The sequence below is a fragment of the Mytilus edulis genome, chromosome 2 (assembly GCF_963676685.1).
Source record: "Mytilus edulis chromosome 2, xbMytEdul2.2, whole genome shotgun sequence".
NCBI lineage: Eukaryota > Metazoa > Mollusca > Bivalvia > Mytilida > Mytilidae > Mytilus > Mytilus edulis.
Genome location: NC_092345.1, coordinates 59313440 through 59327690, shown reverse-complemented (window position 1 = coordinate 59327690; position 14251 = coordinate 59313440).

The following is a 14251-nucleotide window of genomic DNA, read 5'->3' as shown; positions in this document are numbered from 1 at the left end:
GACGTGGATCCTTATTTATACACCCGCCATTGTATTATTGTGTTATGGTCAATTTTGAGTCAGGAATAGATAACCGTAGCAGTATTTTGGAGAAACCAATTTTGAGTACTCTTGCAGGATCTGCTTACCCTTCCGGAGCACCTGAGATCACCCCTAGTTTTTGGTGGGGTTCGTGTTGTTTATTCTTTAGTTTTCTATGTTGTGTCATGTGTACTATTGTTTTTCTGTTTGTCTTTTTCATTTTTAGCCATGGCGTTGTCAGTTTGTTTTAGATTTATGAGTTTGACTGTCCCTTTGGTATCTTTCGTCCCTCTTTTGTTCAGTTTTTCTTATATATTTTTTTCCATATGCTATTTTGGTGTTTATTTGTTGAAACAGTTATTTTTCTTGTAGTAATTAAGATTATATTACAATATTGACTGCCCATACATTCTTCTTAATTTAATTGAATTCTATGCGACTTTCATTAATAGTTTAAAACGACACACAACCGTTATAATATACTTTATATATTACTATATGATGTATACCCTTTATGACCCCCGAAGACGATGAGTAGATATCAAACAATGTCAACTCGCCCCACTTGCCAATCGGCCCATACTTTATCGCCACTTGATAAAAAAATCGCCCCACTCTTGTTTACCGACTCGCCCCACACTTAAAAAAGTGTAAAATCAAATTGAACAATCAGTCTGACAACTCATTTATTTACGAAAAAGGTTTAAACCCTACTGAATAAAGGTCTGCCAACTCGCCCCACTTATAAAAAGATCTTGCTTCCTTTAAGTATGTTAAATTACTGTTACTTCGTATCCAGTCGTCCTGGTGTAGTGGTGTGTGTCTTGGCTTGATAAGCTAAAGGTCTTGAGTTCGAATCCCAGCATATACCCTGGATTTTTTCTACATGAGTTTTGATAGATAGTCTTTTCCGTATAATTAATTATAAAATATAAAGTTTTATAGTGGATTTGACATTCCCGCAAAAATGTTACAGAAAGCATAACAAAGAACCTCAAACTGGGGTGATCTGGTAGGGGTGATCCGGTTCAGATCACCCCTGTTAGAACAAAGGAGCTGGGATGTAATACAATTGAATTGTCTAGCTAGCTATAAAACCAGGTTTAATCTACCATTTTCTACAAAAGGAAATGCCTGTACCAAGTCAGGAATATGACAGTTGTTTTCACTTCGTGAGATTTGTTTGATTTTTTTTCGCATATTTAACAATAAACTCATCATAGATACCAGGACTAAATTTTATATTTACGCCAGACGCGCGTTTCGTCTACAAAAGACTCATCAGTGACGCTTGAATCAAAAAAAAAAAAAAAGAAAAAAAAGGCAAATAAAGTACGAAGTTTAAGAGCATTGAGATAAGACTTTTCATTTTGAATTTGAGTTGAAGTTCGATATTTATGTTATTTCACTTGTTAAAGATAGAAAGATAGCAGAGGGACAGTCAAAATCTAGGATCCAAAAGATTTGTCGTTCAAAGTATTTTCAAAATTATAATTGAACAATAAAATAATGGCATTAAAATAGAACAATAACATAATTGCGGGATGTTTAAAAGTACAGAGCGACGTCATATGTACCAAAGAAACACAAAAAGTCGCACGTACGAAACACACCAGCAAAAATAACAGACAAAACAAACAACTCATTGACGGGATGTATAAGTACCGAGTGGATATAATCGAAAACAGACCAAACAGTAAAAGTAATATCAATAATAGAAGAAATACAAATAAAAAAACAACATAACACATTATTAAGATAATAAACAACGTCATTACGCAGAATCTATTCACCCAGACCATCATGTATTATTTGTGAAGTTGATACGGAATATTTAATAACAAGGTTATAGATTTGTAGGTACCTTCCGATGATCTTTTTTAGAGAAAAGACAAGATATTCTCTGACATATCCCTGGTTCATCAACTTTCTGCTCAGACACTGGTGACGTTTTACTAAGTCTGAGTAAGAGCTTCAAGCTCTTGAACATAGAATAAGTTGGCAAACATGAATCCTACCAAGAACTGGGTGTGATCACAGGTGGTCGTGAAGGATATGCAGATCCTGCTACACATGTGGCACCCGTCGTGTTGCTCATGTTATTACAAACTTGGTAAATAGTTTAATTCGGTAGGTCACAGTCGTGAAAAGGGAACAGGATTGTAGTTACGACGTAAAGATCATATCCGATATCATCTGTAAAACGGATGTTTCATAATGGTCAACCAACTCGTGATGGCGTTGGTAAAATTTACAAAGTGATGATAGAGTTTTAACTTTGTTTTTTTTCCTCTGAAGTTTTACGTGTTTAAGTTCTGTGTATTGTTTTCCTATAAAAAAATTTAAAAGTATTTATTTCAAACAATTCTGCAAGTATCAAGTATTCTATTTTATAATTTTGTCTTTTCTTAATCTTTCTTTTTTTATTTATTTCATTTTTACTACAACACAATTGTGCTAATATTTTATTTTTGTATTCATTTTCAACGAGTAATATTTGAATGCTTAAAGATACTGACTGTTTTACCTGTTATATAGACATTAACTGTTTAGTGTCTTTAAATATCAGCTGTATTTGTACTAGGCTAGGAAACAAGGTGTATGCGAGCTTTTAGTGAGCTACTACACCTGTTTCGAGCCGAGTTCAAATAAAGCTGATATTTAAAGACACTAAACAGTTATTTTCTTTATCCTGTAATTAATTCTGTATATTATTTGTGTTTTGAAAGACACAAAAAAACACATGTTTTGCATTTATTTTCGATTTGAAATCCCTTGAGGCCCGTGTAGTAATACGATACAGTAATCACACATTCAGCTGAAGAGGGGTTCGCAAAAAAAGAATCACGAATGGTCAACAATAATACATCGCTCAAGGTGAATAATTATCTATTTTAACATAACAAATAATTTCAACAGTAAATACAAATAACAAAACATTGTCCAATTTGAAACAGGAGTGTACGAGTTGTCCTACGCTTCAGACTCGACATTCACTAAACATGCATGCTGAAATTGACATGGTTGTTTTTGTTACACAATCATACACATTCAAGTTTTGAAATCGATACTTGTCATCGTAGGACAGATTGCTGTTCATGTGTGTATGTTATCAGAAAATTGGTGTGATTCTTATTGCTCTAAAGAAATGTTTGAAAACAAACAGAACGTATTAAAGTAATCGTAAATTCGCAATTATTACGCCATTGGAATGCAACTGCAATACACATTATGAGGTCACGCAGGTTCATACAATACTCAGTTCGGCAGTGGGCGGAGCTTCATAGTGATATCTGTATAGTATACAGGTACAGCATAGCGATATCTGTAGGGCTGTATCTGTATAGTAGAACACCCAATTGCCGGATAATAATTTTATTTGTTATAACAACACCTACTGTATTTTGTATGTAAGTAAGTAGGTAAATAGTTTATTTTATTATACCTCAATTATCATTTTCTATATAAAATAAATGCGCAATATGTTGACTATTTTTTTCAAATTGCAAGCGTTGAACTATTGGACCGGTTAATAGTTTTCAACTATTGGACCTCGGTGAAACTATTTGACCGTAAGCGTCATTATATTTTGCGGAATTTCCAATTAAGCTATGAGATTGGCGGATTTATAAAATACTGCGGGAGTAAAGACGTCGTGTTTTACCTATTGTATCTATGAGTCAGTGCAAGACATAGCCTTAGCATTTCAGAATATTTGTGTTCAGTGAAAGTTATGGTTGGGTTTCTGCTTTATATATTAGGACAGTTTATTTATCAACGCCATTTATTGTCTGTTGTATTTTTCGATATAATTAAACACTTACTGACTGGATATTCGTGGAATAGTAAGTTTATTGGCTACTCTTCAGTACAATAGTTGCACCTCGGGGACAATCAACTTACTATTCCACTCATTACCAGTCAATAAGTATACAAAAGTGTCACACATTGATTGGCATAAATACAGTCAAACCTGTTAAAACGGTTACTTAAGGGAGAACAAAAACATGGTCTCTTAAGACAGGTGGTCTTTTTTAAATACAGGTTCAATTTTTAGGAAATGTACTACAGAGGGATCTTTCATTGGTGATCCTTTAACACAGGTTTTTGATGAATACAGGTGGTCTCTACGCAGGTTTGACTGTATAAGCAGTATATAAATATATACAAATCAAACAATCAATATCCAGCCATAAAAACGACTATGATACACTATAAAACTTAAAATTCTATAAAAAATTCAAATATATCACGTAAAAACATACAAGGTACAACTATTTACCGGATTTGTTATCACATAAGCAACACGACGGGTGTCACATGTGGAGCAGGATCTGCTTACCCTTTCGGATCACCTGGGATCACCCCTAGTTTTTGTTGCTGAAAAAAAACATTTGTTTTGCCAGAAACATTCATATAAAAGTTTGCAAAGGACATATTGTATATCATAACAGTTCATAATTTCAACAATAGTTTTATGTATATCAAGCTGTGATAATCGTTTCTATATTTTTAACATTAATGAAAAAGGTTATATCGAATTTCGTCATAAAGCGAACATTCCATAAGAAAATGTTTTTCTGTCTCTACATTACATCTATCACATGCTTAACAAAGTCTGTCTTTTACGGGTGTATGCCGCCTGCAAATTCTGCCAATTTCGTATGTTTGCAATGTATGTAGGCATAAATTGAATATACATATTTATTAAAATTTAATGATGGCATAGGTTGAAGACACCTAAAATTCGTTATCGAATAGTCTCATTATGCCGATATTAGAAAACATACTCGTTTCAATGGTATTTATAACAAATAGGTCATACTTACAGAATATGGTGTTTTGTTTTAGTATGATCTTAATATGAAAACCAAAAAGCCAATTTTAGACTAGGTACATGTGTACCCCATAACTCTGAAAATATAGTGGCTATCCACTAATAAGCACTAAACATTTTGAGATATTGTTGCGTCTTATATAGGGGACAGGTTTCGATGAATAACAATTGTCGGACACGATTGGGGTTGAAAAACCTCGAACGCATTCGAACGAGGTATATGATGGGAAAAGAAATTGAACATGATTTTGAAGACTCATTTGGGGAAAATAGACAGGTATGAAGGGTTAACCATGTTCATAGGAGGATTGACACGTTTGAGAGAATTAGATGCATATTTTAGAATAATGTATTCGAGATTTTAGAAGCAAATACAGCATTTAATATCTTTCTCTTATTCCATTTGCTAAATACAAATTGAAAGTAGTAAATTAACACTTGTAGGTCAATGTAAAATGCATTAGGCCCATAAAAGAATATCATGGACAATTTTGTTTTTAATTTTTTAAGCCCTTCTATTAGTTTGATTCGATCTTTACTTCTGTTTTTTATGCAGATATAATCTTGTTTTATTTGATCATATGAAGTCAACAAAAATTAATATTATCCTTTTCTTTTATATATAATATCATTGTTGTGAAAAATTCTCTGGACGAGTATTGTGAAAATAATTACATAAAGTTCCATATTGCATGTTAGGTACGTAAGCGCGTCACTGTTTTTTTTTTATATCCAGTGGTGTTTGTCGTTGATAGAATGTTGATAGAATGAGTTCATTTATGTTCTACAGGTTGCACGATGTGTCGACTATTATATCATTAATTTTGTTTGTGCGTTTTTCTGTTATGAATGTTCTTGCATGTGTGTGTGCTGTATATCAGTCACTTATGGTTGTCATTTCAGCGAAATGTTTTTAATATTGTGTTAAAGCGGGAGGTTTGGCTAGTCAGTAAACCAGGTTAAATCCACCATTCGTTTATATGTGTTTCTGTTGTGTCGTAGTTCTCTTATATTTGATACGTTTCCCTCGATTTGTAACCCGGATTTGTTTTTTCCTTATCGATTTATGAATTTCGAACAGCGGTATACTACTGTTGCCTCTATCCATGTATGTGCGGATTTGTGTTCCGGTTCTTCCTTTAGTTTCCTTATATAGTTGAAAAATTTCCTTCGGTTTTAGTTTGTAACCCGGCTTTATTTTCTCTCAATCGATTTATGACTTTTGAACACCGGTATACTACTGTAATAACAAATATTGTACATTTCATGTTTTTTTTAGATATGTATATTATAATAAATTTCTTTGCACGGTTTTATGTAAAGTGGTTCTTTTATATGTAATAATTTCCTCTTTTTTTTTATCTTTCTGCAGTATTTGGTCAAAAAGATGCAACAATTCCAAGTAAAGTATATATGAATCTTGAAAATTAAAGTGTATACAATCAACATTATTAAATACAAATAGGGTATCCCCAGCACAGTAGTCTGCACTTCGGTGTTGACATGAATATAACAAAAATGGTAATTTTTAAGTAACTGATTGAAGTTTTGGGTCCTCAATGCTCTTCTACTTTATACTTGTTTGGCGTTTAAACTGGTTTTTTTTTTATCACTGATGAGTCTTTTGTAGAAAAAACGCGAGTCTAGCGTATCTAATTATAAGCCTGGTATCTTTGACAACAATTGTATCCTATTACAAATCTTGATCTTGATCTACTCAATTCATACATATCAATGCTTCCATTACACTCTAATAATACCAAGGCAAGACATTGAATTAACTGTTTATTTCCTGGCCAGATCAACGATTATTGAAATAGAACAGGGAATATGATAAACCTTCATCATAAGAAACAGCTGGGACATTACCAAGTGTCGTAACTACAATCAAGTTCCTTTTTCCACGAATGTGACCTATCAAATTATACTTTATACCGGGTTTGTACTAACATGAGTAACACGACGGATGAAACATTTTGAGCAAGATCTGCTCACCTTTATGGTGCACATTCATTGTAAGATTATCCCAAGTTTTTTTGGGGGGTTCGTGTTGCTCAGTCAAAAGTTTCCATGTTAATTTTTGGTGTATTTTAATTTGTCTGTTGGTATTTTAGATATTTTAGCAATGGTATTTTCAACCTATGAGTTTGATTTTCCATTAAATATTATATTTAACATTGCCATTAGTGCGAGGTTTGGCATGCCACAAAACCAGGTTCAACCCACCATTTTTTCTTTGAAAATGTGCTGTACCAAGTCAGAAAAATGGCCATTGTTATATCATAGTTCGTTTCTGTGTGTGTAACAGTTTTACGTTGTGTTTCCGTTGTGTCATTTGTTTTCTCTTATATTTTAGTGTGAATTCACATTACTATAAGACGTGTCACGGTACTTTTCTATCCCATATTCATGTAATTGGTTTTGATGTTATATTTGTTATTATCATCGGATTTTGTCTAATGCTTAGTCTGTTTCTGTGTGTGTTACATTTCAATGTTGTGTCGTTGTTCTCCTCTTGTGTTTAATGCGTTTCCCTCAGTTTTGGTTTGTTACCCCGATTTTGTTTTTTGTCCATAGATTTACGAGTTTTGAACAGCGGTATACTACTGTTGCCTTTATTTTTTTGGTATTTTGGTTCTCCTGTTAATCCTGAATTTAAAATTAGCTTAACCTCACCTTTGTTTGAAAATTGTTTCTAGATCAGTTGTAATGACAAAATTGGGAAAGCAACCCAAACAGACATAATAGGTTATCTGTTGTACAGTAGTTGTCGTTTTTTTTATGTAATTTATACGTGTTTCTCGTTTCTCGTTTTTTTTTTTATGTTATATAGATTAGACCGTTGGTTTTCCCGTTTGAATGGTTTTACACTAGTAATTTTGGGGCCCTTTATAGCTTGTTGTTCGGTGTGAGCCAAGGCTCTGTGTTGAAGGCCGTACATTGACCTATAATGGTTTTACTTTTTTTAAATTGTTATTTGAATGTTGTCTCATTGGCACTCACACCACATCTTCCTATATCTATATAAGCTCTTACGAAACCATGCTGCGTACACAGTTAAATAATTGTACTGCCAGGGAAGACACATCCCAAGACCCCCCATCAGTTTGCGCATTTTCAAAGGTAGCTATTTAATTATAGATACACAGATGAAAAAATGTTACAAGTCATATTCCTGGTGGAATTTGTATTGCCTGTAATAGAAAGCATGTATAAATATATGTTTCTTATTATATTTTTACGAACAAAACATTTCGTAAATATTTAACAGAAATATTATGGCCAATGAAGAATACAAGTGCATGACTGTATCATATCTAGAATATTTATCCTCGTTAACCTTCTTCTTGAAGAACTTCTTGTATATTGATATCGTTAGTATTGGTTTCAAAGTTTATAAAAAGGCATTTTATAAAATGAAGTGGTGGTTAATTACACTTATAATCATAAATAAATGAAGAAAAAAAAGCTACAGCTTCAGTCAATTTAAGTACACCAGTTGGTACCGGAGATAAGAGATCTAACTTTTTGAGGATTTATATACAAATATTAGAAAATATGAAATATAATAAATGCAACAACTATCCACCTAATACACAAATGACGTAAATTTTATCAACTACAATTCTATAGAGCTCGGCCTATAACAATCAATTTATTTTGTCATGAACCGTTTTGACGATCAAATTAATTATTTGAATATTTAAGGCAGTTGAACCATTTTGACATTTTGAAATTCTATTTATTTTTCTTTCGCCTTTTGATAATTAAACCGGTTTTAAAGAACTCTATAGCATTCACTATCCGGTCTTAATGCTTAATCAACGTTACTTATAATTTCTCGGTGAATTCTCTCTATATATACTAGTGACAACCGTACGGTATTATACATTTAGTCAGACTATTTTATATAGAGCAAATATTGATTCTGGTACACCCTAAAACAAAACAATTTGGAAATCCAAATATACCTGAAGCAGGAAATGATTATAAAATAGAAACTACGCCGCTTGATTTATAACGAGGAAGCCTCACAAATAAAATATTCAACTATTTAGTATCTATTTCGAAGGAAGGCGGATTTAAAAAAATAATCTGTGTTCCTATGAAAGAGACAAAACTTCCTTGATTGAATACATACAAGATAACATATTTCCACCAGCTGATCCTTAATGAGATAACAGGAATGTAAACAATAGAAAGTCCGAACAATTTTATCAGCATAAAAGGATAATTGGATCTGTATGCATACAATTGGTAGTAGTAAATCAACAACTAGTAACAAAAAATTACTATAAGATAAAACAAAAACCCTGACCTACTTCACCAACACTTTTATTTTAAAGTGTTTAAATCTTGTAAAAAAATCAAAACCTAACCATGTCACTATTTCTACTGCGCATTAAAATTAAAATATTCTGATGGACAGGCTGAACAAAGAAACGTTTTCGATCCATAACCACCCAATTCCACATTTTTTTTTATATATGAGAACATTTTAACAGACGTAGGATATTTTTGATAACTAAACCTTAAACACAGCATTAAGGATATGTTCACCAGCTTATCAAGCATAATCTTAGCATTTTACTTGGTGGAACTTAAATTTGGTAAATATTGATAAATTTTTTATTGCACAGATTAATAATTTAATTTTGGATGTAACGCATCTTCTGATTGGCTGACGTTATTTTGTTATCAGCCCATAGACATAATTAAGTCATGTGACCTTGACATCATCAACGTTTTTTTCACGGTTTTAAATGAAATTTATAACTGTTAAATAACCCGCTATGCGCGTTATTCAGTGTGCACTAATTTTTTTTATGTTATTTCTTCATAGACAGAAAAAAATATTACAGTCATTCCTTAATTAGATATCTTTTTCTGTATCGGCCGGATTATCACTCTGCGATATATATCAGCGGATGGCGTTACATGTTAAGTATTACGTTTTCTTTACACGAAACAAGTGCTACCTGATGAGCCACCGCTCGGTATGATTTGATAGGCTTTAGGTATGAGCTTTGCTCGTTGTTGAAGACCGTACCGTACAGTGACCCATAGTTGTTAATTTCTGTGTCATTTTGGTCTTTTGTTGACAGTTGTCTCATTTGCAATCATACTACATCTTCTTTTTTTTATATTTGTATGCTTGTGTTACCTTTCATCATACTTTCAGCAATCAGAAATACAAATTTGTGGGAAAATGTAACTTATTTTTACTGTAACCAGTTCAAAGTTTGATTTTACGATATTGCACAAAAAATCCCTACAGATTGAAGCTGTAATGCGAGGCATTTATTATCCGGCGACCCATGATGTTTACTGGTTTTTAACTCGTTGATATTACATGTTTCTCAGTTAATTTCTCATCATGTTCACGCCTAATAGACTATCAAATCTCAGCCAAATGGTTACGCGAGAAAAAAGTTTACTGGCCCTTCCTGTTGAGCTTTTCCGATACAAAACACTTAACATATAGAAAGGTTATGTCGACTTTTCATCAATTTATGGTTACTCTATCTGTAAATATTTTGTTGAATAGGAGAATATCATTTCATAGATATCTGAATGAGAGCTTGTCTAGATATAAAATACATCGATAATAACCTATTATTTAATAATTAATGTTTAAAAGTCACCAATATGTGCTAATATTGAAATTTCAAGTGTTATTCGGTCATTACAAGTGTTATTCGGATATTAACAGTGTTATTCGGTCATTTGATGTACCGCATTACGCGGACCAATGTGATATGAAATGAAATCGGAATGACTTTTTTCTCCTGCAGGTAAGTGCGGCCAGCTCAGTGATGTATTTACTATTTCATAACGAATATTATTTTATTAAGCTGTATGTTACAAAGTATGTCAGAATGAGATTGTCCTGTATCAGTTGTGATATTCTGGAACAATGTTGAGATTTAGCGTCAAATAAAACTTCCAACTAGCTTACTGTAAATCAGATACGACAGTCAAAATGCATGAACCCTCTGTTAAGTGTCTGTCATTATTGCTTGTTTTTGTGTTGACATTAGTTTTGAATGAATGATTCCTCTAGGTCTCCTAAATACAGATACTTAAGAGTAGGAGTTTTGAAAGCTTACAAACGAGATGTATATTATAGCGCTGAGGATCTAGCTGAAGATGTTAAGTTAGCACTGGAGAAATAAAGTTTAGCGATCAGGATGTAAGGCCTAGCGCTGTAGATGTTAACTGAGCGCTTTATTTATAAGGTACAATGTAGCACAGTTGGGAGTTTTGATTTGCAATTCTGGCCCTGTGGATTGGTCCAATAAGAACGATGGTGAGCAATTCAATTCATTGTTTGATAGCCGAAGAATAATACAACTATCAAACTATCTTTATGTGAACATCAAGATTGTTGTTCGCATGTTTTATTGTGAATTTTCTTATTGATAGTCGTTGCATCACATCCGTACCGACATTAGGTCCAGAAATTATAGACTCGTGTTGTATACATACTGTATACGCTCAAACTGTGTTCTATTCAATTTTATCGAAACATTCTTCGGTTATCTAACAATATTATGTACTGCACACCATGTTTCTTATTAGAAAATACAACAGGGCCGAATAACCAAACTCCTAACTGTGCACATACTACCTAAAACCTACAGCGTTCGACCACATCTTCGGCTCTTCAATGCTAAACTTTACATCCCGTTTTCTATGCGTTAAAACCCATCGCTGTTTATTCTCAGTATCAACAGACATACCGGACTTGATCATGAAAAAACAATAAATGGTCGTTTCTGATTAACAATTAGCTAGTTGGAAATTATATTTGACAGGAAATCTCAACATTGTTTCAGAATATCACAACCTGATATACTTTCTATCATATTTAGCATAATAAAATTATATTCATAAAGAAATCCCCAAACAAAACCCAAAAACTTTATTATACTTTTATATTGACAAAGCAGAACACTTACTATATACTGATGTATATGTCACAGTACATAAGTGAAATTAGGAATTACACGTTCATGACGTAATTACTAAACAATTCAGTATATATCTGTAATTACTAGTCGAATGAGTGATTACATGTATTTACTAATTGTTTCAGTAAACACAAGGAATACCAGATTTTTTTAGTAATTTTTACAGCAACATGTATTTACTAACTTGATATTTTTGTTTCAAAGTTTGAGACAATATTTAAGGAACTAAACAAGAAAGTAAAGGACTGGGATTTGAGGGCTTACTTTTGGGTTTAAAATTCAAAGGTATTTTACAACTGCATGCACTTTAACTACAGTTTTAAAACTGGAAAAAGTTTCGTTTTTTTATAATTGGCAAGAGTTAGACTTTTATAAGACCTCCCAGCTTTTTTTTTTAAATTAAAAGGTCAAGGAACAGTAGATGGGCTATGTCACAGATGTTGGTAAAATGGTCCATATGAAAATCGAAAAAATAATAATTCAAATTTCCGTTTTAATGATATAAAATAATAAAATGGTCACAGACTTCGTTTTTTTTTGTGTATTTTAAATCAATTCTTTGTTGGTACTGAAACACGTCAACAATCGACGTTTTACGGTATATTACGCGATAACGTTACGATTATGTCTCGTTTGTTTGGTACTTTTCCACTTAGAACACAACTTTGATTGATGTATACCATAAAAACAAAGTTGTTAACCCTATTAATATTCTACATCATAGAAACGGAAATTTTCGTACCAAAAATATAGTTTTTGAAGGAAAATATATGGCGTAAACATTGGAAATTTTATGATATAAAGTAAAATTTAAGATTTTTTTTTTGTCGATTTGATGTGTTTTCTATACAAATAACCATCTTTTTGAAAGAATTGAATCAATAATATTTCAGAAAAAAAGAGATAAATATATTATTTTTTCGATTTGCAAATACAGTTCAACCAGTCAAACGTGTATGTCAATGCAAAGAAATCTATGACATAGACTATTTACGGCCGTAACCCGACCTTAATACTTGTATAGTAATAGTCATATTGCAGTCACTCCATCTTTTCTGTAGCAAATAGTGATACCTGTTTTATAGATGTTTAATAGGCTAGCTATTGACGTACAGAGTATCGGATTTGATGCCGATGACACTTATCCTTACAAAGCATCTTGTCCAGAATTCGAACAGACATCATAATTTCCGGATAAATTTGGAGCTTTCTGGTAAAAATTTTACAATGTGCCTAGGGCTGTATTTATTTACATCATTTATCAAAAATATAGGTGGTATAGGGTATGGACATGACGTTATTAGCATTTGAGGACTAGAAGGAGGTCGACCTAGTAGGGGCTAAGGGATGACAAAGCAAGACAAAGCAAGGGATGCACTTTATTCCCTCCATCTTTATTGCAGCCATTAATTTAATAATAAGGACTGTTAAATAGATGTTATATGTTTAATTGTTTGAAATAAAACAGAAATGTCTTGAAAACAATTACAGTGGTTGACGATTTTTGCTGTGTCATTTTTTTTTTATTTGTAATAGTACTGACTGATCTTCTAATCATTATTGCCCTTACTTTTGATCAGCTGATCATACAATGCAACATTGTTTTACAAGTGAGTTAATAGGTGTAAAAACTCATTTAAAAATTAGTAATTACTGGTAATAACTGTGCAGTTTTAGGAATTACTTGTATTAACTGAGTGCAACAGGAATAACATGTAATTCCTAAATATAAGTTATTACAAGTAATTCCTAATTTCATCTATATACAACAACGTTAACATATTATACGTTGCGTATTGGTGAGCTCATTATCATTTTGTCGGAAGAAAAGTTATTCCGATGTCATTTCAAATCACACTGGTCCAAGTAATGCCCGATAAAGCTCTCATTAAGATATCTTTGGCAAGACATTCTCCTATTTAACAAATTATTTACAGATTGAAAATAAATGATAAAAGTCTGCCTATCCTATCTATATTTTGGATATATTGGAAAAGCTCAAAAGGAAGTACCAGTCAAGTTTTTTTCGCTTATCCATTTGGTTTAGATTTGATGGTTTACCAGGTTTAATATTATTTGGCAATCAGGTATACACATACAGGAAAGCCTAAACTCCTTTTTGTTGTTTTACGAAAAATTACGATAAAACGAAATGTAGAAAGGAGGTGTTTCGCCGCCATATATAATATGTTGTTAAAGTTGTTTTTTTAAACAAATGTTTACAGAGTTACCCAAATCAACCTTTCGACCAATTTTGTTTTTGTTGGGAGTATAATATATGCTAAATGTAACATATTTTCCTGATGTATATAATGAAGTATAGCTGTACAGCAATGTTAATGAAACGAACTTTACTTATGTTGGTACATACATGCGTTTTTTATTTTATTACTCGAGAACACACATTTGAAAACTAAAT